At 35.6% G+C, this 19,971-nt stretch overlaps 1 protein-coding gene across 2 annotated transcripts in view; it reads right to left on the bottom strand.

Annotated features, from left to right (window-relative positions):
* LOC6031081 (bromodomain-containing protein DDB_G0270170) overlaps window positions 1-7,103 on the bottom strand; it is a 121,394-nt gene extending 114,291 nt beyond the window's left edge. The window contains exons 1-2 of one of the 2 annotated variants that reach the window (XM_038259027.1): window positions 7,039-7,103; window positions 6,712-6,838 (exon numbers count right to left, since the gene is read on the bottom strand). The gene's annotated coding sequence lies outside the window, so the exon portion shown is untranslated. The remainder of the gene's footprint in view (window positions 1-6,711; window positions 6,839-7,038) is intronic. The other variant, XM_038259028.1, reaches the window with a different exon arrangement.
* Window positions 7,104-19,971: the final 12,868 nt, after the last annotated feature.

The raw sequence follows: 19,971 nt of genomic DNA, 5'->3' as shown, positions 1-19,971 counted from the left end.
GTGTGAGCATAAATGTTGAAAAATCACTCGACTGTATGCTGTATGTTGCTTTTTTTTGTGGTGAAAAGGGGGTGGGTCAAGCATGCGTGGGTGGAACAAATACAACGTAACCGCACTTAATAAAAGTCCCACCGATTGTTATTAATACCTGTGGTTGTGAGTTTTGCAATATTTTTATGTTGAGTTAATGCCTCCGGCTTCAATGGGAAGTTGGTAGTTTTGACGAGTGATTATTTTACAACAATGCTGATTACATGGAATCAGATTGCATTTGAACTTGAATGCTCTTATTTCAATTGCTGTCAAACATTTTTATGAGGTAGCTATTGCTGCCTGCTTACTATAAACATATAATATTTTATATTTTTTAAGAGCAAAGAAGTCTGTCAAGTCTGTCAACAAACAATCTTTCCAGTAATGTTGTACCATTGCTCCTGTCCACATGTCCGGAACCAATTTTCGTCACCTGACCCTGACACTTAATCCCAAAACGAAATCTGACGGCTCTCATGACGGGATTGTGGGAAACATAAACCGTCAATCATTTATCCCCAAACCGATGTGACTTTCCCGGTTCAGCAATTTCTCCGTCCTCTTTCAGCCTGAACAAAAAAGTGCTTCAAGCATAAGCATTGTTCGTTAATTTTTCATCGACGCCACATATAACAATAATTTGATCAATTTTAATTATTTTTTGGCGTTCGTCTCTCTCGTTCAGGATAAAATTGGAAACCTCTTTTGTGTGTGAAACTTTTAACGAAAAAACCCACCAGTATCAACACGTGGATAGTGGCACGAGAGAAAAAATGGCAAAAAAATAAAAAAAACTGGCCCGGGATCTACGATAAGAAGCGAGAGGCTACGCTGTGAAATTAAGCCCCATAATGATATAATTGCCACTCGAGCGTGTTAACGCGTTTATTCGGTGTTATTGCTTATTTATTTGTATCACACCTTTGCTGCGCGCGGAGGCAAAATATTTACCGGAACAAGTGTTGGAGGGGAAATTGGACGACTAAAGGAGTACGATTTTATTGCGATGTTGGTTTATCGAATCAATAAAAATATTTTAAACAAGATGTTTTTTTTTCTAACTGACAAATTAAGAAAAAAAAAAGAGAATTGTTTTTGTTTCTCAAGTTGTAGCCACTTGAAAAAAACCATTACTTCTTTCAATTCTGGTCACCCAAGTAACATTTTTTTCCAGGAGTTCTACAAGAGCTCTTCAAGATAGCTACAGCATAGCAGTTTGGACCGTGGTAGGATAAAACTCTCTTGAAGTATTCCTGAAGAAGTTTTGAACAGAATTTTATCCTACCGCGGTCCAAACTGCTATGCTGTAGCTATCTAAAAGAGCTCTTGTAGAAATCCTGGGAAAAAATGTTACTTGGGCAGTGCGACCAGATTTGACAACCTCATGACCTAACTGAGTATAATTGCAAGTAGTTTTAAAATTACAGATTGATTTCCAAATTTCTAAAAATAGTAACAATACAAAAAATAAAAAATGAATACAAAAAATACTAAAAATACTAAAAAATACTAAAAATACTAAAAATACTAAAAATACTAAAAATACTTAAAAAAAATAAAAATACTAAAAATACTAAAAATACTAAAAATACTAAAAATACTAAAAATACTAAAAATACTAAAAATACTAAAAATACTAAAAATACTAAAATACTAAAAATACTAAAAATACTAAAAATACTAAAAATACTAAAAATACTAAAAATACTAAAAATACTAAAAATACTAAAAATACTAAAAATACTAAAAATACTAAAAATACTTAAAAATACTAAAAATACTAAAAATACTAAAAATACTAAAAATACTAAAAATACTAAAAATACTAAAAATACTAAAAATACTAAAAATACTAAAAATACTAAAAATACTAAAAATACTAAAAATACTAAAATACTAAAAATACTAAAAATACTAAAAATACTAAAAATTCTAAAAATACTAAAAATACTAAAAATACTAAAAATACTAAAAATACTAAAAATACTAAAAATACTGAAAATACTAAAAATACTAAAAATACTAAAAATACTAAAAATACTAAAAATACTAAAAATACTAAAAATACTAAAAAATACTAAAAATACTAAAAAACTAAAAATACTAAAAATACTAAAAATACTAAAAAAAACTAAAAATACAAAAAATACTAACAAATACTAAAAATACTAAAAAAACTAAAAATACTAAAAATACAGAAAATACTAAAAATACTTAAAATACTAAAAATACTTAAAATAGAAAAATACTCAAAATACTAAAAATACTCAAAATACTAAAAATACTAAAAATACTAAAAATACTAAAAATACTCAAAATACTCAAAATACTCAAAATACTCAAAATACTCAAAATACTCAAAATACTCAAAATACTCAAAATACTCAAAATACTCAAAATACTCAAAATACTCAAAATACTCAAAATACTCAAAATACTTAAAAGGTAATTCTCTACCAATCAACTCACACGAAATCGGGAAAAGTTGCCCCGACCCCTCTTCGATTTGCGTGAAACTTTTGTCCCTGATCACGAATCCGAGGTCCGTTTTTTGATATCTCGTGACGGAGGGGCGGTACGACCCCTTTTATTTTTGAGCATTCGAAAAACGAAGTGTTTTTCAATAATTTGCAGCCAAAAACGGTGATGAGATAGAAATTTGGTGTCAAAGGGACTTTTATGTAAAATTAGACGCCCGATTTGATGGCGTACTCAGAATTCCGAAAAAACTTATTTTTCATCGAAAAAAACTAAAAAGGTTTTAAAAATTCTCCCATTTTCGGTTACTCGACTGTTAAACATTTTTGAACATGTCATTTTATGGGAAATTTTCGGAGAATTACCCAAATACTAAACTTAACAATTTCAAAAAGTTTTTATTTTTAATTTAGTTCAAAAAATGGTTTCCGCCTTTTTTTTTGTTAGTAACGGGAAATGGCACAGATTATAAAACTATTTTTAATTAAAAAACACGTTTTTTGGAATTTTGAGTATGTAGTCAAATAGGGCGTCAAATTTTACAAAAAAGTCCCTTTTATACCAACTATCTAAACCATTTTGCTGAAAATGATTGAAAAACACGTCTTTTTTCGTTCCTCCATCAACAGATATAAAAAAATGAGATGATTTGGATTTTTTTTATTGATTCCAAAGCCGAAGTTTAAAAATAATTATTCAGTTGATTCAATTTAAAAATCTGTTCAATAGCAAGGATGACTTGAAGCGTTTTTGCGTTCTATGTCCAAAACAATCATCGCGAATTTATAGCCCACCGTCACCTTGAAATCAAACGCCGCTAGATGGATCGCTAATGTTGACCATTCACCACACTTTGAAAGAACCTTCAAGAACCGTTTCGGTTTTCCCACCACTGCCACCGAACTAATGCCTGACTGATGTTCAATCGTCAGATTCGTACCGTTTAATTTGTCAATAATGCAATTTTGGCTACACTTGCTGCTACTTGCCACGCCGACGTTCGCCGACAATTCGCAACTTCCATCCGAGAGTTGTGTGTTCCGAGCAGCTTTTCCAGAGCGCGAAAGACAAGCTCCGGGGGTAATTGTTTGATCTCTGGCGCAGACAAATCAATCCGACGCAGCGACTTTGCGGAAATCTTGCTGCTTGCTCCGGCAGTCAAAAACGGGACTCTTGTTACTGATGGCCGGGGACTCCGGCTGCGCGCGATAATTGAGGCCTCTCAGCGTCAACACTAGATCCACAGCGTGCGCGGCATGGTCACCGTGCGGTGGGGTTGCTTTGACTCTTTAGCCACAACTCAAGTGAATTGCATAGTCCCCCTAATGTTACGGTAGCCCAATTCGTAGCTCCAGCGGTATCCAACCGTAAGATCCCCGGGTGAAGCCCATCATCAAAGCCAGCAGGGGCCACTCAGGGTCTGTTGGCCACGGAGGCAGCCCCCCCCCATAATTGGCCTTCTCTCGCGCGCGGAATGACTGTATCGAACGATTTATCCCAATTTGGAGCACCGTCCGTCACTTGGCTGCGAGAGCAGGATGCTGTTTTGTGTTCGCTGATGGTGTAGTATTTGCAGAAAACCGGGTCAAGTACCGGTTTTTGGGCTGGGTCAAAAGGGTTGACTGCTGGGTCGTCAGTGGGTCACCGTTTGCGTTGGAGGCCGAGGTCAATTTTGCATTCCCGCGGTGCGCGAACAAGGAAGTCTTGAAATTGGTGGCACTTTTATGACCGAAAAAAAAAAATCATGAGTCATGTCTTTGGCCGCTTTTGAAAGTGAGAAGGGGATGACCAACGGCTGGAACGGGCCGGTAAGATCTTTCCATTTCCATTTCCATGTGTAGTGCCCCGGAGATGTGACGATGGTGGCATCGCGGCCATAAAGTTTCATTATGCGAAACGGCAACTGTATGCAGCTGGGCGAGGTGGTGTGGCAGTGAAAATGTCGTTTACTTTCCGTATCTCGGACAAGTGCAACTCGTGGCTGATTTTGTTTTGCAGGGTTGTATATATGAATGCAAAATATGTTGTATGATCAAAATAAAATAAAAATAATAATAATAAAGTACTTTGACATAGTCGATGGTATTTTTTAAAGCATATCCTCAATTTGATTTTTTTCTTTCTTTTTTACGAGATAATATTTTCCGATTTAGATTTCGACGAAAAATCATGTATATGTCACTTTGTCCCAATACATGTACAATTTTTCGTTCCATGACATTTTTTTTTAAATTAAGAAATTTTACCAGTTTAAATTAATTAAGAGAGTGGAAAATCTCTCAAAACATGAATTTTCATTTTTGAATTTTAATTATTTTGCAGCTATCCCTTCTTTTATTTTAAATTCAACCTAAAGAAGGAAAATCTCTCAATAAATCTTATATTTGTTTAATTCTTGAATGACAATTGAGTTTGTTGATGTAATTTTCCTTAATTAACAATTTAAGGAAGGGAAAATCTTTTAGAATATGTACATTTTTGCTTTTTAAAATAATATTGATAAATTAGTTTTCCTTCGGAATTTTCAAATTTATGTTTTATAATTCTACAGAATGATTGAAAAACCCCTCAACAGATGAGCACTTTTCCCTATTTTAAATGTTTAGCAATTACATTTTTCTTTCCATTATGCCTTCTTTTATTCTAAATGCAACTTAAATGTGGGAAAATCTCCTCATAGGAATAAATTACGGCCTTCTTTAAATATTTGACAACTAAGTTTTTATGCAACTTTCCACTCTTTTGTCTGTTTTCAAATCAAACCCCCAAACCAAACATTTAATATTACACCCTTTTGAAGTGTTAGTCTTGAATCCAAAATTTTCAAAATATTTTTTTTCGAAAAAAAATAATTTATTTCATTTAATATTTCATTTTTCAAAAAAAAAAAGTTGATTTGTTAAACATGTTAAGGGGGAATTTAGCTATTTTTACTGAATGTATTGACTTTATTTATGTGAGGAAGGCACCAACCACCTAAAGGTGGATTAAGTAACGTTTTTGCCTTCCTCAACGCAATGAGGAAAGGCTATAAAATCACTCGAAAAATGAACTTCTTTATTTGACCTCGTAGACCCACCTTCGCGTATACCTATCGACTCAGAATCAAATTCTGAACAAATGTCTGTGCGTGTGAATGTCTGTAAGTCCGTGCATCAAAAAATATGCACACGATTATCTCCGGACTGGCTGAACCAATTTGGACCGTTTTGGTCTCATTTGATCCGTCTTGGGGTCCCACAAGACCCTAGTTAATATTATGAAGTTTAGAAAAGTATTTCAAAAGTTATGCTAAAACACGATTTGGCTGTACTTTGAAATATTGTAAAAAAGGGTGGTTTTTGTAAGAAAACCCGTCATGCTTCAAATTGTTAGAAAGGTATTTGAAAGACCTTTCCAACGCGTTCAAAAGATTGAAGATCTGACAACCCCATCAAAAGTTATGAGCACTTAAGTGTTATTTATATAATTTTTTGAGGCCGGATCTCAAATATTTTGATGAAAAAGTTGTCCGGATCTGTCATGCGACCCATCGTTGGATAGGTAATCAAAAGACCTTTCCAACAAGCCCAAAAGATTGAAGATCTGACAACCCTATCAATAGCTTTAAATATTTAAGTTTTTTTATATAATTTTTTGAGGCCGGATCTCAGATATGTTGATAAAAAGGTGAGGAAGGCACCAACCACCTAAAGGTGGATTAAGTAACATTTTTTGTTAAGATCATTCTACAAACTGAAACCTACAATTATCTGCTTGCAAAAGCCAACAACCTATCGCGCAAAAACAAATCCCTATTAACCTTGCACCAGTTCTGTAGGAACGGTCGGGTCAGATTAAGATTCTGTGTTCGCAGCACTTTCCCACACATTGACTGCATACTGCTGCCCTTTATGCTGTCCCTAGCGCCGCTACTCCACACTGCCAGTGTTGGCCGCTTGGTGTTTAGCAACCTACCACAAGGTGTTCCCCATCGTCGTCGTCGTCATAGTCTCTACTCTACACCATGCTGCTGCAGTGTGCAATGGTGCAACCCCTCAGTAGAGTTAACTAGCGACGGGTGAGCGCAAAAAAAAAATCTACGACGAATAAAAGTGAGTGGAATGCAAATAACCTGCTTGAAATGCAGAGCACACACACACATACACACGTTCACACAGAGCTATTGGACGGCTAGTGTCGTGGAATTCCGCAACCTACCTTCTATGGAGAAGCAGGAGGACACTCCTCCCACGACGGCGTAGACGACGACGATGCCGTGAAGAATTCCGTGCGGCGGCTGTCCTTGGCAGATGAATCTGATTGGATTAACACCCAAGAATCCGCTCTAGGAGGTACACGATGGGCACGCACTAATTAAATTGAGAACTTCTTGTACTCTCGTCTTCTTTCACTAGCTGGAAGCCCGCGGGGTTTGGTCAGCTGCTGCTTCTGTAACTACTGCCTGCAGTACACCCTTAATTATTATCTCGATTCAGGAAGCTCATAATTGCTACCATTCTTCACTAGCACTGCACCATTACTCACACAGAACTTCACTCCGCCAACCTGTTGGATTTCCCCCACACTGCTGCTGGGTTCTTCTGGGTTTCTCTACGGTTTTAATCCGGTTTGACCCTTTAGACCCGTTGAGCTCAACCCATCGAACTAGATCACTCGTGTAACGCTTAAAGAATTTCTTTGAAGATTGCACTACTTTCAGCACGATCTCTGCTGAAGTTGTTGTTTTTGTTCACCGCTGAGTCACCGGCTCGAAGTCGACAAAACACTTTCGGCTGGGAGATCCCCAGAGCGTCGCGCGCGCGTACCGTTGTCGGAGCTCAACCGCGTTCCGAGATGGACTGAGCCAAGCCGGGGCTCGTCGTTGCGCGAAGAAGAGTTCAACGCGCACAGGTGAGCGTGTTGAGGCACAGGTGAGCAATTGAGCGCGAGAGCGAAGAGATTGTGCAAGTAAGTGGGAGAGTTGAGCTAAACGGGAGAAAGGTAAACAATGAGTTGAACGAGTTAATAAACAAGTCGCGGTGCGTGTTGTGTGCCGCTTAAGGTGGATCGAATTGCTGCGGTTGTTAACGATTATGCAGATGTAACGGAAGTTGTATTTGGAAACGATAAACACAAAGTTGTTAACGGAGTTTGGACGAGAAATGTCGTTAAATAGTAATCATCTTGTTTTGATTAAAATTTTGTTTGGATTTGATTTGAAGAATTTTTAATTTATCTTTAAAAAGCTATTGATAACTTTAAAAATGCAAGTTTGATGCCATTTAGCACCAGGACTTTTTAAAATATTTTCAAAGCGAACAGTTTGTCGGACATTTTTTTTAAAGAAAACGTTAACTTTGCTTCAATATAAGCAGATATTTGCAAAATTTTTCTTAAAATTAAAGGTGATCTTCTTGAAAACTTTTAGAATCATTTTACTCCATGACCATCGCCTACTCCGATTATTTGATTACCGTAATAAATTATTTTTTATGAACTTCATCAGTTTTGAAAATAATTTTCATGTTTTAATAATTTGTTATCATTGGAAGTATCTGAAGATGCGTGTACATTAGGGTGATAATAAAAAAATCGACCTCAGGGACACCCCCTGATTCGATTCCTTAGGCAAAACTTAGTAAGGGACCATCCATAAACCACGTGGACACTTTATGGGGGGGGGGGGGTGTATGGCGATTGTCAACGATCCATAGAAAAAGATTTTTTTGTATGGAGAATTGTCCCCGAAGGGGGGGGGGGGGGGTAAAAGATTCCCAAAAAAGTGTCCACGTGGTTTATGGATGGTCCCTAACTGTGAAAATTTTTAGCGATATCCGTTGAGGTTTAAGGGTCGCTATAGATCGTTAAAGTTAATGAAAAAAATCTCTTCATACAAAAATGTCTCAGGAGAGCAATTCTCTACGAAATCGGTCTTTTTTCTTCAATTTTAATTTTTGTATTTTTTAATCCGACTGAAACTTTTTTGGTGCCTTCGGTATGCCCAAAGAAGCCATTTTGCACCATTAGTTTGTCCATATAATTTTCCATACAAATTTGGCAGCTGTCCATACAAAAATGATGTATGAAAATTCAAAAATCTGTATCTTTCGAAGGAATTTTTTGATCGATTTGGTGTCTTCGGCAAAGTTGTAGGTATGGATACGGACTACACTGGAAAAAAATGATACACGGTAAAGAAAATTTGGTGATTTTTTTATTTAACTTTTTATCACTAAAACTTGATTTGCAAAAAAACACTATTTTTTATTTTTTTTATTTTTTGATATGTTTTAGAGGACATAAAATGCCTACTTTTCAGAAATTTTCAGGTTGTGCAAAACATCGTTGACCGAGTTATGATTTTTTTAATCAATACTGATTTTTTCAAAAAATCGAAATATTGGACGCAAAAATTTTTCAACTTCATTTTTCGATGTGAAATCAAATTTGCAATCAAAAAGTACTTTAGTGAAATTTTGATGAAGTGCACCGTTTTCAAGTTAAATCCATATTTGGGGGACTTTTTTGAAAATAGTCGCAGTTTTTCATTTTTTAAAATTAGTGCACATGTTTGCCTACTTTTGGAAAAAACATATATGAAAAGCTGGGAAAATTCTCTATATTTTGCTTCTTCGGACTTTGTTGATACGACCTTTAGTTGCAGAGATATTGCAATGCAAAGGTTTAAAAACAGGAAAATTGATGTTTTCTAAGCCTCACCCAAAAAACCCACCATTTTTCAATGTCGATATCCCAGCAACTAATAGTCCGATTTACAATGTTAATATATGAAACATTTGTGAAATGTTCCGATCTTTTCGAAAAAAATATTTTCAAAATCAAGACTTACATTTCAAAAAGGCCAAATCAAGATCAAGACTTACATTTCAAAAAGGTCAAATATTCAATATTACGCCCTTTTAAAATGTTAATCTTGATTTGAAAATTTTGAAAATATTTTTTTCGAAAAGATCGGAAAATTTCACAAATGTTTCATATATTAACATTGAAAATCGGACCATTAGTTGCTGAGATATCGACATTGAAAAATGGTGGGTTTTTTGGGTGAGACTTAGAAAACATCAATTTTCCTGTTTTTAAGCCTTTGCATTGCAATATCTCTGCAACTAAAGGTCGTATCAACATAGTCCGAAGAAGCAAAATATAGAGAATTTTCCCAGCTTTTCATATATGTTTTTTCCAAAAGTAGGCAAACATGTGCACTAATTTTAAAAAATGAAAAACTGCGACTATTTTCAAAAAAGTCCCCCAAATATGGATTTAACTTGAAAACGGTGCACTTCATCAAAATTTCACTAAAGTACTTTTTGATTGCAATTGCAATATAGAGAATTTTCCCAGCTTTTTAAAAATATTTTTTTCCAAAAGTGGGCAAACATGTGCACTAATTTAAAAAAAAAATTAAAAACTGCGACTATTTTCAAAAAAGTCCGTTAAATATGGATTTAACTTGAGAACGGTGCACTTTATCAAAATTTCACTGAAGTACTTTTTGATTGCAAATTTGATTTTACATCGAAAAATGAAGTTAAAATTTTTTTGCGACCAATATTTCGATTTTTTGAAAAAAACAGTATTGATTAAAAAATCATAACTCGGTCAACGATTTTTTGCACAACCTGAAAATTTCTGAAAAGTTGGCATTTTATGTCCTCTAAAACATATCAAAAAAAAAAAAAATAAAAATAGTGTTTTTTTGCAGATCAAGTTTTAGAGATAAAAAGTTAAATAAAAAAATCACCAAATTTTTTTTACAGTGTTTTTTTTTCCAGTGTAGTCCGTATCCATACCTACAACTTTGCCCAAGACTTCAAATCGATCAAAAAATTCCTTCAAAAGATACAGATTTTTGAATTTTCATACATCATTTTTGTATGGACAGCTGCCAAATTTGTATGGAAAATTATATGGACAAACTAATGATGCAAAATGGCTTCTTTGGGCATACCGAAGGCACCAAAAAAGTTTCAGTCGGATTAAAAAATACAAAAAAAAAAAAAAAATAGAATGACCGAAATCCTAGAGAACTGCCTTCCTTTGAATTGCTAATAACTCGTCAAGGTTAACTCGGATTTCTTCGACAAAGTTGTTTGTTTGTTTGGTTTTGGTTTTGAAACAGATATGTTTCTTCTGTCATATAAACATATCTATGAAAAAATCATCTAATTGATTGTCTTGCTATCCGGATCAACCAAAATATTCACAGTGATATCGAGAAGATCGACAGCCAGAGAGTCTACTGTAGAAGTCAATTTTGGTTGATCCGGACTGCAAGACAATCAATTAGGTGATTTTTTTCCCACATTTATGTTTATATGACAGAAGAGTTGATTCCGCTACTATGTGCCCTAAGCTATCTGCCTGTAAGTAATTAGTTCTAACAACATGCACCAAATCCACCATTCAAATTAACCTAATCATGTGAGTCCAGCTTGTCACATTACTGCCACCGGGCATCGGGCGAACAACTCCGGAGATCCTCTTTGCAAGAGTCGACCCCCCTCCGGCACACACTCCGGTCACTTAATCCCTTCGAAACCGACAACAGTTTAATTCAATTAATTAGCGTCATCAATAGCCATTGTACGCAAAACGCGGTTTTGTAGATTCCGAACTCTTGTAGAGAGTGTCACACAAATGCAATTATTTTTCACATTTTGCACATGCTCTCGAAATGCCGCTGGCCTTCGGTGGTAACTGCGCTTCGGAATTGCAGTTCCAGTTCCGGCTAACGCCCCCCGGGGAGGGGGTTCTTCCGTGTGGGTGTAGAATTTTCCACGGAGTTGTTCCGCGCTGAACGTCATTGCGGGTTCTCGCTCGCATAATCAGCTTCGGCAGGGCTCTCTAGGTCGGAATTGGAAAATTATTTAGAGGATGGATTGTTGAGGGGGGGAGATGCTTCCACGCAAAAGTTGTTCGTACAGTCCCAAACATGTCAACACTTTGGGAGCCCCTTTTGGTGGTGCGACCAAAACTAGAAATGGAATTAGTTTCTGTCGAGAAAAGGCTCCATTCAGAAGGGAACACTGGACTCGTTACAGCGAAGCTCGGAGTGTTCTTTTGCCAGCCTCTCGCTCTCTCCCTGGTGACCAGCAGTGAATTGGAAGCTTTGGTACCCTTTTCAGCAGATGGGAAAATGTTTTCCAATAATCCATCCGATTAGAATCGTACACACAGTGCTGGCCGTTGGCCAAGGGTCCAGCAAGCCACTCGGACCAAGAGGACAACGATCGAACGTGTCTGGCCCCCGGGGACCGAACTCTATTTCGGTGGAACTGACCCCCGTCGTCGTCTGTGGTGTACACATAGTCGGTCGAGCGTGCTCATATTGGGGGGTGACATTGGTTAAAAAAGGGGTTGAAATGAAACTGTAAATGCCAAAGGAATTGTTTTATCTTTCAACTAATCCCGAATGTCGGCTAAAAGTGATAGAAACTTTAACACTTTTCTGTTATCTGAGGATGACATCGGAAAGATACTTAAACAGAGACCCCCTATGATGTGGGAAATTGCTGCAAAAGTAATTTTGTGTTTTTTGTTAGATTAAAAAAAATGTACCAAGTAATTTCAAGCTAGATGTATTCTTATTTTAAAATCAGACGAAGTCCTCTTGTAAACAATGAGTAAAGATCTTATTTAAAATAAAATATGTTATTTGATTATCTATTGAAAAACTTCGATAAAAAATGTTTTCTAGTTTCATGCCACTCTTTTGTACAGGCAGTAATTGAGATATTCTAGAATCAAGTTTACTTTGTTAATCATTTTGGATTTTTTGATGCTAAGCAATTTATCCGTAATCGTGTTGAGTTTCTACTTTTAAAAGAAACCTCGCACAATTTTCTACTCAAATAAAGAAAAAAAACTACCGGTTATCCTGCAATGTATCTAATAAAACGAAGGGAATCACCGCAAAGCCAAACGAACTAAATTCAATTTGCGTTTCTCAGAGTCCCAACCCCTCATTTCGGCTCAAGTACGGCCGGCTCCGGTTGGCTTCGCCGGAATAACATAATTCTTCTTGTTGAAAGCTTTTTACTTAAATGCTAAAAAGTAACGTGAAGCTTCGCCTTTCTCTTTGCCAGTGCCAACGGGGAGCGCGCGACCATAACCAAACCGTCACGTAGGGGATGGAAAGGTATTCGGCTGGGGCCTGCGGAGCTTGTGTAGATAAAAAGCCCGAAAGGTAAGTTCCGAAAAACGAGAACATCAAAATGTCATAAACATATGTTTCATCTTACAAGCCAGCTTCCCGTCAGCAGTGGCTTCGTTGGACTAGCCTGTAGTACACGCCGCCACCACCTTTCGCTGCCTTTTACCATCTCAAGGAGGTACTCACGTCGAGTCCAGCTTTAACTTCAAATTATATCGCACCCCCTTCGGATCGGCACGGAACCCATTCACTCACCTTTCCAACTGGTGCAGTGATGAAAAATACCTCAACATTTAATGAATTGGATCAACGAATTTCCACATCACAGACTTCGCCAAGCCTGAAAAGCTCAACTACAATCACCACGATTTTTTTTTCCCTCTAAAAGATCATCCGGACGGTGGCTCAAAAGGGGGGTACCGTTCTAATCCGTTACATATTTATTTTCGCTTGTACACCTTTTTTTTCATGGGCCCTCGGGGAGACTTGAAAAAAAGGCCTCCAAGTGGTCGCCGGTCCAATCGAGCATAACCGTAAATACCTACCTGAGAGAACAACAGTGTTGCTCGAGATAATGTTGCGGCGATGGTGGACGCGGACGCTGGATAGCTAATTCAAGAGACAACAACAGCTATATGGAAAAGAGCCAACTGACCAAACATCATTGTATGGTGGTTGCCTACAAAAAGATGCTGAGTAACAAGTAAAAGATTTGACTGGGACAATTGGGCACGAATGATCGATTTTGTTTGGCTGCAGTGATATGGAGAAAGTTGGCTTGATCTAGCAGCAAATTTCGTGGACTGGATCTAATCTCTTGTTAATGTCAGCAATTTAGTTCGATTCAATTTATCTAGATTTGAGTTAAATTTGGTTCACTTTGACGTAGGCTTTGATTACACTTTTTTTTTATTTGTTAGCTTTTTGCAAGATCACGAAAGCGTTTTTTTTTTTCAATTAAATCAATTGGTTGTGTCCAATTTTATCAATTTTTTTTTTCGAATTAACAGGTCAACTAAATTGTATTTATGCTTGTTACAATTTTTAGTATTTTTAAAACTACGGAAACTATCGATATATTTTTTTATTCATCCCCTAAATTACAAGCTGCAAAATTATGTACAACAAAGATTGACTATTTTAATAAGCACATTGTTGCACGATTGTGTCCGTAAGTTTAACAACCCAATGTCTCAAAATTAAAAATCAAATAATTTTTTCATTTAAAAAAATGGGCACAAAATTTTGTAATTTTTTTGGTTATGGGTAAAAAATATTTTCATAAGTACACAGATATTTTGCTCATTTTTTAAATGTTGAAAACATTTAAATGAAAAAAGTGTTTAAAAAGTCTTTTCACACCATAATTTGTTGTAATTAGATTTTTTTCGCTAAAAAATATATCATTTTGCAGTACTGTATCATTGGAAAAAAAAATGCAAAACAATATTTTCAGGCTAGCTCAATCGTGCTTAATCTGGCTATCAACGCAAGAAAATACATTTTAAATTGTTTTTAGTTAATTTATTTCCTATTCTATTGTCAAAAACATTTTGAAGTTTTGAAAAAAAACTTTTTCGACCTTTTGATTTTTTGGCTGATTTAGAAAAAATATAATTTTCTGTCCAAGGTTTAGACAGTATTTTCAACAACTATTTTTTAAAGATCTTTAATCGAATTTCTATTTTTCTCACAAATTTTTGACCGTTACACTAAAAGAAAATCTCATTTGATTTGCTCTGTTTTTTACTCACCTTAGATTATGTAATCGATTATTTAAAATAATAGATTTTTAAAAGCAGAGATCCAAAGAGTGAAATTTGTAAGACTGAATCTTATCAGGCACTCTTTTTCCAGTGTTTTTTGAATGAAAATTAAAAATAATATTTCAAAAGCAATGTACTGACCTTTATTGCATAAATGTCCCATTTGCAACTCTTTTGAGTTAATGCACCAAACTGCATTTGAAAATCGTGTGCTCTTTCAGAAAAACGAAAAATGAGCAGTACTTTGTTCAAGAAATCTGTTAAAAACAATTTTCATGAAAACTTGACACGTAGCCTAATTTGTGGAGACGAACTTTACTTGCGTTTTCCAGCTTGCTGTTTTTGCATATAAGACATTCATGCGTATATGGGTATAAGGATTTTTTTAATTTTTGAGACAAATATATTTTAAATGAAGTTGCAGTTCCTTTAAGAATTTTAAAACATTTCCTGACCAAGACAAACGAATGCTCATAAAGTAATTGAAATGTTTTCATTAATTTTTTCACTTGAAAAAAATAAAGAATTAACCGCAAAAAATATATTTGTTGACAAATAAAAACCAGGCTTACAGTAAGAACGTGAGATTTTCTTTTCAATATTTTATAAGAATATTTAATGATTGAAATATTTGGAAAAATGATATTTTTTTATGAGTTTTAACGGAAATTACTCCATTTCATGAAATTCGTGTATTCTGGAAAGATGGCATAAACTTTAAAAATATTTGTATTATTCATAATGAAAAAATGAAAAAAGTCTAAAATAAAATTTAGTAAATTTTTGTTCTTTTCCCCCTACCCTTCAAAATCGGCCCGAAAAATAAGAGGGATTTTTTTTCCCAGAAATGTCCAATTTATAATGAGAATACAAATCTAATTGAAAACCAGGAACCGTGGTGTTGGGGTAAGCGTTGTTGCCTCTCACCCAGTCGGCTTGGGTTCGATCCCAGACAGTCCCGGTGGCATTTTTCGAGACGAGATTTTCAACTTTTTGATTCAGATATAAGTTTTGAACGGATTGTTTATCAATTTTCAATCAAACGGAGTTACTCTTTGAATCTTTATTTATTTGAACGGCAGCTTGGAAACCAAAATTTAAAAAAGTTGCGTTGCTTTCATTTATAACCGATAAATTTATTAAATTAAAATTAATTTATGCAATAAATATTATCATTACGTTAAAATAGTCTTTCATAAGACGGAACATTTAGTAAGTGAATATAATTCTGATAAAATAATCCTTAATCTGAAAATAAGTAAAGGGAAAGAAACGGATGAAAAAAAGAAATAACTTTCCAACTCCTGTCACTAACAAAATTAAGAAAAGGGTACGGCCTCAAGTTAAACACCCCATGGTTCGCACCTTCAAATTCATCAATTCATGGCCCCTCGACAATGGATTTCCACATCAAGTGTTTCGAAGAAAAGAAAAGTCGGCCCAACACCTTTTGCCGAAGTCGACACACATCATCCCGGAAGGAATCCGAAATTGTCGCTAGCACCGTCAAGAATCGGGGCGGCGAAAAACTTTTCCCTGCTCCCAAAGAATTTTCCGCCACGGGTCTCTCTGACGGTTTGCTGAAAAGGAAAGTGGAAAACTTTCGTGACCTCACAGCTCGGCCGCTCGACTCGGCTCGGCTCGGCTTTGAGCATAAACACAATTGTGTGAGCCGTCCACGGTGACTGGTGAAGGCGCTATCGATAATGTTGCCTCGAGAAGTTTTCCTTTGTTGCAGGAAACTTTCCCACCAATCAACATGATATTACGAGCCTAAGCCAACCCGGAGAATCACAGCCAGGTCAACCGCGGTGTGGTGAGGTGAGGACCGGAGGAATTCATGGTGTGTAAGGTCGGAAGGTGCCAGCAAAACAAAACACGAAAAAACGGCGAGCTTCGTGGAAAAGTGTGTAAAGAGCGGTGAAGAGCGCAAGAGAGCAAGCTCTCGTGAGTACCCCTGAAGGTAGGCAGCCGATTGAGAGCGAGAGAGCGGGAGCAGAGCTTTCCAGAGCTTTTCGAGCAGTTTCCAGCGCATGCTCGCCAACGGAAGAACTCAACCATCGTGGTAAGCTCATTCATGCTGTGAAACACGAGAAGTGAATTCTTTCCTAGGCCAGCTTGAGTCTGGGTTCGACCTGCGGTGGCTTCTGAGAATGGGATCAATACCGGTTTATGAGCCATGGCATGTGTATGGTGTTCGTGTGCTCTCTGCAGATTTGTACTGTCGTGATGCCGTGACAGAGCCAAGGAACGACAAGCTGCGTGGGTGAGTGAGGAAGTCAAAAGACATGCCACAGTCGTGTGGTTTGCGCATTGATTTGTATCTGGTTCGTTGAAGGACCTTCATGATTGGTTTGCATTACATGGAGGATTTTTGCTCGTTTTATCCGAGGAAATAATGTAAAGTGATTTACCTCAGGGTTGGCCCATTTTTTTTATAGTCATGCTGTTCTAGTTTTATTTCTAGTACTTTTTTATACATTTCTGATTTTTCTTAGTCACTGGTAGTATTTGACTTTCTCTACTACCCCTAATCACTTTGATTTGCCGTTTTTGATTTTTATATTGTTTTACTAATTTGTTGTCTTTCCTTTCTTCTATAAAACAACCTATACCTTCAGCATTTAAGTTGCAATAAATTTCGTTTGAACAGAGTTTTGAACATTACAAAAAAATTGCACCACAAATGTTACTGTTCAAAAATTGACGCTATGAATGAGAAATACCAATACATATAATTATCATTGCTATCCTCGCATTTTAAAATTGATGTGTTAAATTTTACAATGTTTTAAATTATACAGAAACAGACGAAAATTTTGCCACGCATTTTTTTTCTCTGGGACGAGAATGATAATCTGTCGTTATCGTTATCGTTATTTCGACAATTCTATCGGCGATAATCTTACGGATAATCTAACGGACGATAATTCAATTTTAAAATCTACTTAATTCAACCATATCATGTTAAATTAAATTTTCAATGCTTTCACTAAAGGAGCTATTTTACTACGGTAAACAAACTAGCACTTTAAGACAGTTTGCCAGTTTTCCTGCTTTGTTTGCCTGGATTTGTTGTACAAACGTCAGCCTGCATACATTTTGCCTTGTTTGCGAGTTTGGCAAACTGTCAAATACGAAAAAGTGCGAGTTTGTTTGTTTGCTTGCGCTAATGCAATGGCTTCTTAAGAGTATTTTTTGAAAATCTAATAGGTTTAAAAGTAAAAGTTGTACTTAAAATTGCTCCCAAAATACCGTATTTTTGGAATGTACTCAATTTTTCAAAATTTGCAATATGGATATCAAACGAATTGAAAATTCGTGTGCCTTTTTGCACTTTCCATTTTTTTTTATATCTTTCAATTTTGCTGGATTCACTTAGACTCGTTTTTTGTTCGAGGAACTGTTATGTAACATTAGACGCTCGATTTGGCTTACACAAATAAAAAAAAAACTAATATTCATCAAAGTAAAGCAAGGTAAATTTTTGAGCATGAATCATAAAGTTTATCGGGGCCGCATTTTCAAAGCGGATTCGGTGGCTATTTTTAAAACCTAAACAACTTTTGAAATAAAAAAAAATAACAGAAATATTTCACTGAAATTCTAGAAAATTTAAAAAAACACACAAATTTAGGGAAATTAAGTTTTTGCTAAAAAAAACTTAATTTTTAATTGACAAGACTTTTTTCCGTGTACATATTTTTTTTCTGAACAGTCCATATCAATACCTAAATTTTTGTCGAAGACAACAAATTGATCAGAAAATTCCTTAAAACTTACAAATTTTTTAATATTTACGTGTTATTTTTGTTGGGACAGCTGCCAAAATTGTATGAAGACTTGAAGACTCAAAATTATTTTAAAATGATGTTAGCTACATTCGACCAGTTTTTCACAGTTTTTAACCCAAAACTTAATCGTGTTTTTGAAAGTATTTTGCATGCGAATGACACCTTGAGCGTTTGTTATGGATCGGGCACGAAAGTAAAAAAAATCTGGAAAGCTGAATTGGAATTGGAGTCATCATCAGAAGCCAAAGTCTTAAAAAATAGTCAAAAGCTTGAAAAAACTAAATAAATGAGTGGTGTGAAGTCTTCTTGAAATATTCAAGTGTCATTGTGACTTTAATTTAAGGCCAAAAATAGCAATTATAGACATTAGCAAAAAAATAAGCATTTCTAACCTCTGAACACTTTCAGTAGACAGTCACGATCGGCTTCAATTCCTCTCCCAACTGCGTCGATAACTTTTAAGTCATCGTTTCCAATTCAGGACCCTTCGCTCGTTCCGAAAATTAAAACAAGCAACTTCCAATTCAGCGCTATTGAGAACCGTTCAAAATGCGGCACCAGCAGCAGCAACAGAAGTTGTTTTAATAATTTTAACTGCAAGCAAATAACCGTAAACAGCATTTCGAGCAGCAAACTATGCAATTTAAGGGTGAACGAAACAGTTTCTCGCTCAAAATTGTCGGTTTATTGGTGGCCCCTTCGTTGTTGCTAGCCTGCAGCAGCAGCCGGGGAGACGATGCTTCTTCGAAAATCGAAAATCTGTCGAGAGGAGCTTTCCCATTTTCACCCCCCCACTCGATTTTTCTGCTTTTTTGTGTGTTTTCATGGCTTTAGGGCCTGAAAATTGAAAGCTGCTGTTGGCGGTGGTGGCTGGAAAGGGAAAACGAGAATGCCAACCCAGGAATGTATAAATTTTCATTTCTGTTAATGTTTACGACCCGTAATAAACTAATTTCCAATTTTCGTTATCGTCTGCTATTTTCGTCGTTTTTTTTGCACTCGAGGTGCTCTCTGTTGTTTGGGAAAGTTTCGAGAGTTTTGTTCAATTGGTGAACGCTGGCGCCGCAAAATCTGGCGCTGATGGGATCGAAGAGAAGGAGAGATCTATTTGCAGAATGCTTGTTGGAGGTGCTTATCGGCACACTCTTTTGCCGCAAGTTAATTGGAAATAAACACCATAACAATAAATAGGAGCAAAAAAAAAGGCTTTTTCGATTAGTAGGCTTTAGCTTTTGTTGCTTAAGAAAGTTATAGAAATCTTCAAGTTAAGTATACAGATTTAAAATAAATATATATATGTTTCGATGGTTATTTTGAATTGTTTTCCTTCTGTAGAATTACTCGATTCTTTAAGCACCCGATAACTCTGTTCCCAACTTTGAATTAATCAGCTGTTCAAAGGCAGTACACATCTCAGGTTAGGATAGTAACATCACACAAGTAATGCTTGAATAAATAAATGAATGAAATGAAATAAAAATACAAAAAATCGAATATACGAGAAAACAAAAAATCAAAAATACAAAAATAAAAAAATTACAAAACAAAACAAATACAACAAATACATCAAATACAACAAATGCAACAAATACAACAAATACAAAAAATACAAAAAATACAAAAAATACCAAAAATACAAAAAATACAAAAAATACAAAAAATACAAAAAATACAAAAAATACAAAAAATACAACAAATACAACAAATACAACAAATACAACAAATACAACAAATACAACAAATA

The sequence above is a fragment of the Culex quinquefasciatus genome, chromosome 3, assembly GCF_015732765.1.
Source record: "Culex quinquefasciatus strain JHB chromosome 3, VPISU_Cqui_1.0_pri_paternal, whole genome shotgun sequence".
NCBI lineage: Eukaryota > Metazoa > Arthropoda > Insecta > Diptera > Culicidae > Culex > Culex quinquefasciatus.
The sequence above is the reverse complement of the archived record's forward strand: the minus strand, read 5'-3'. Positions and strand labels throughout refer to the sequence as shown.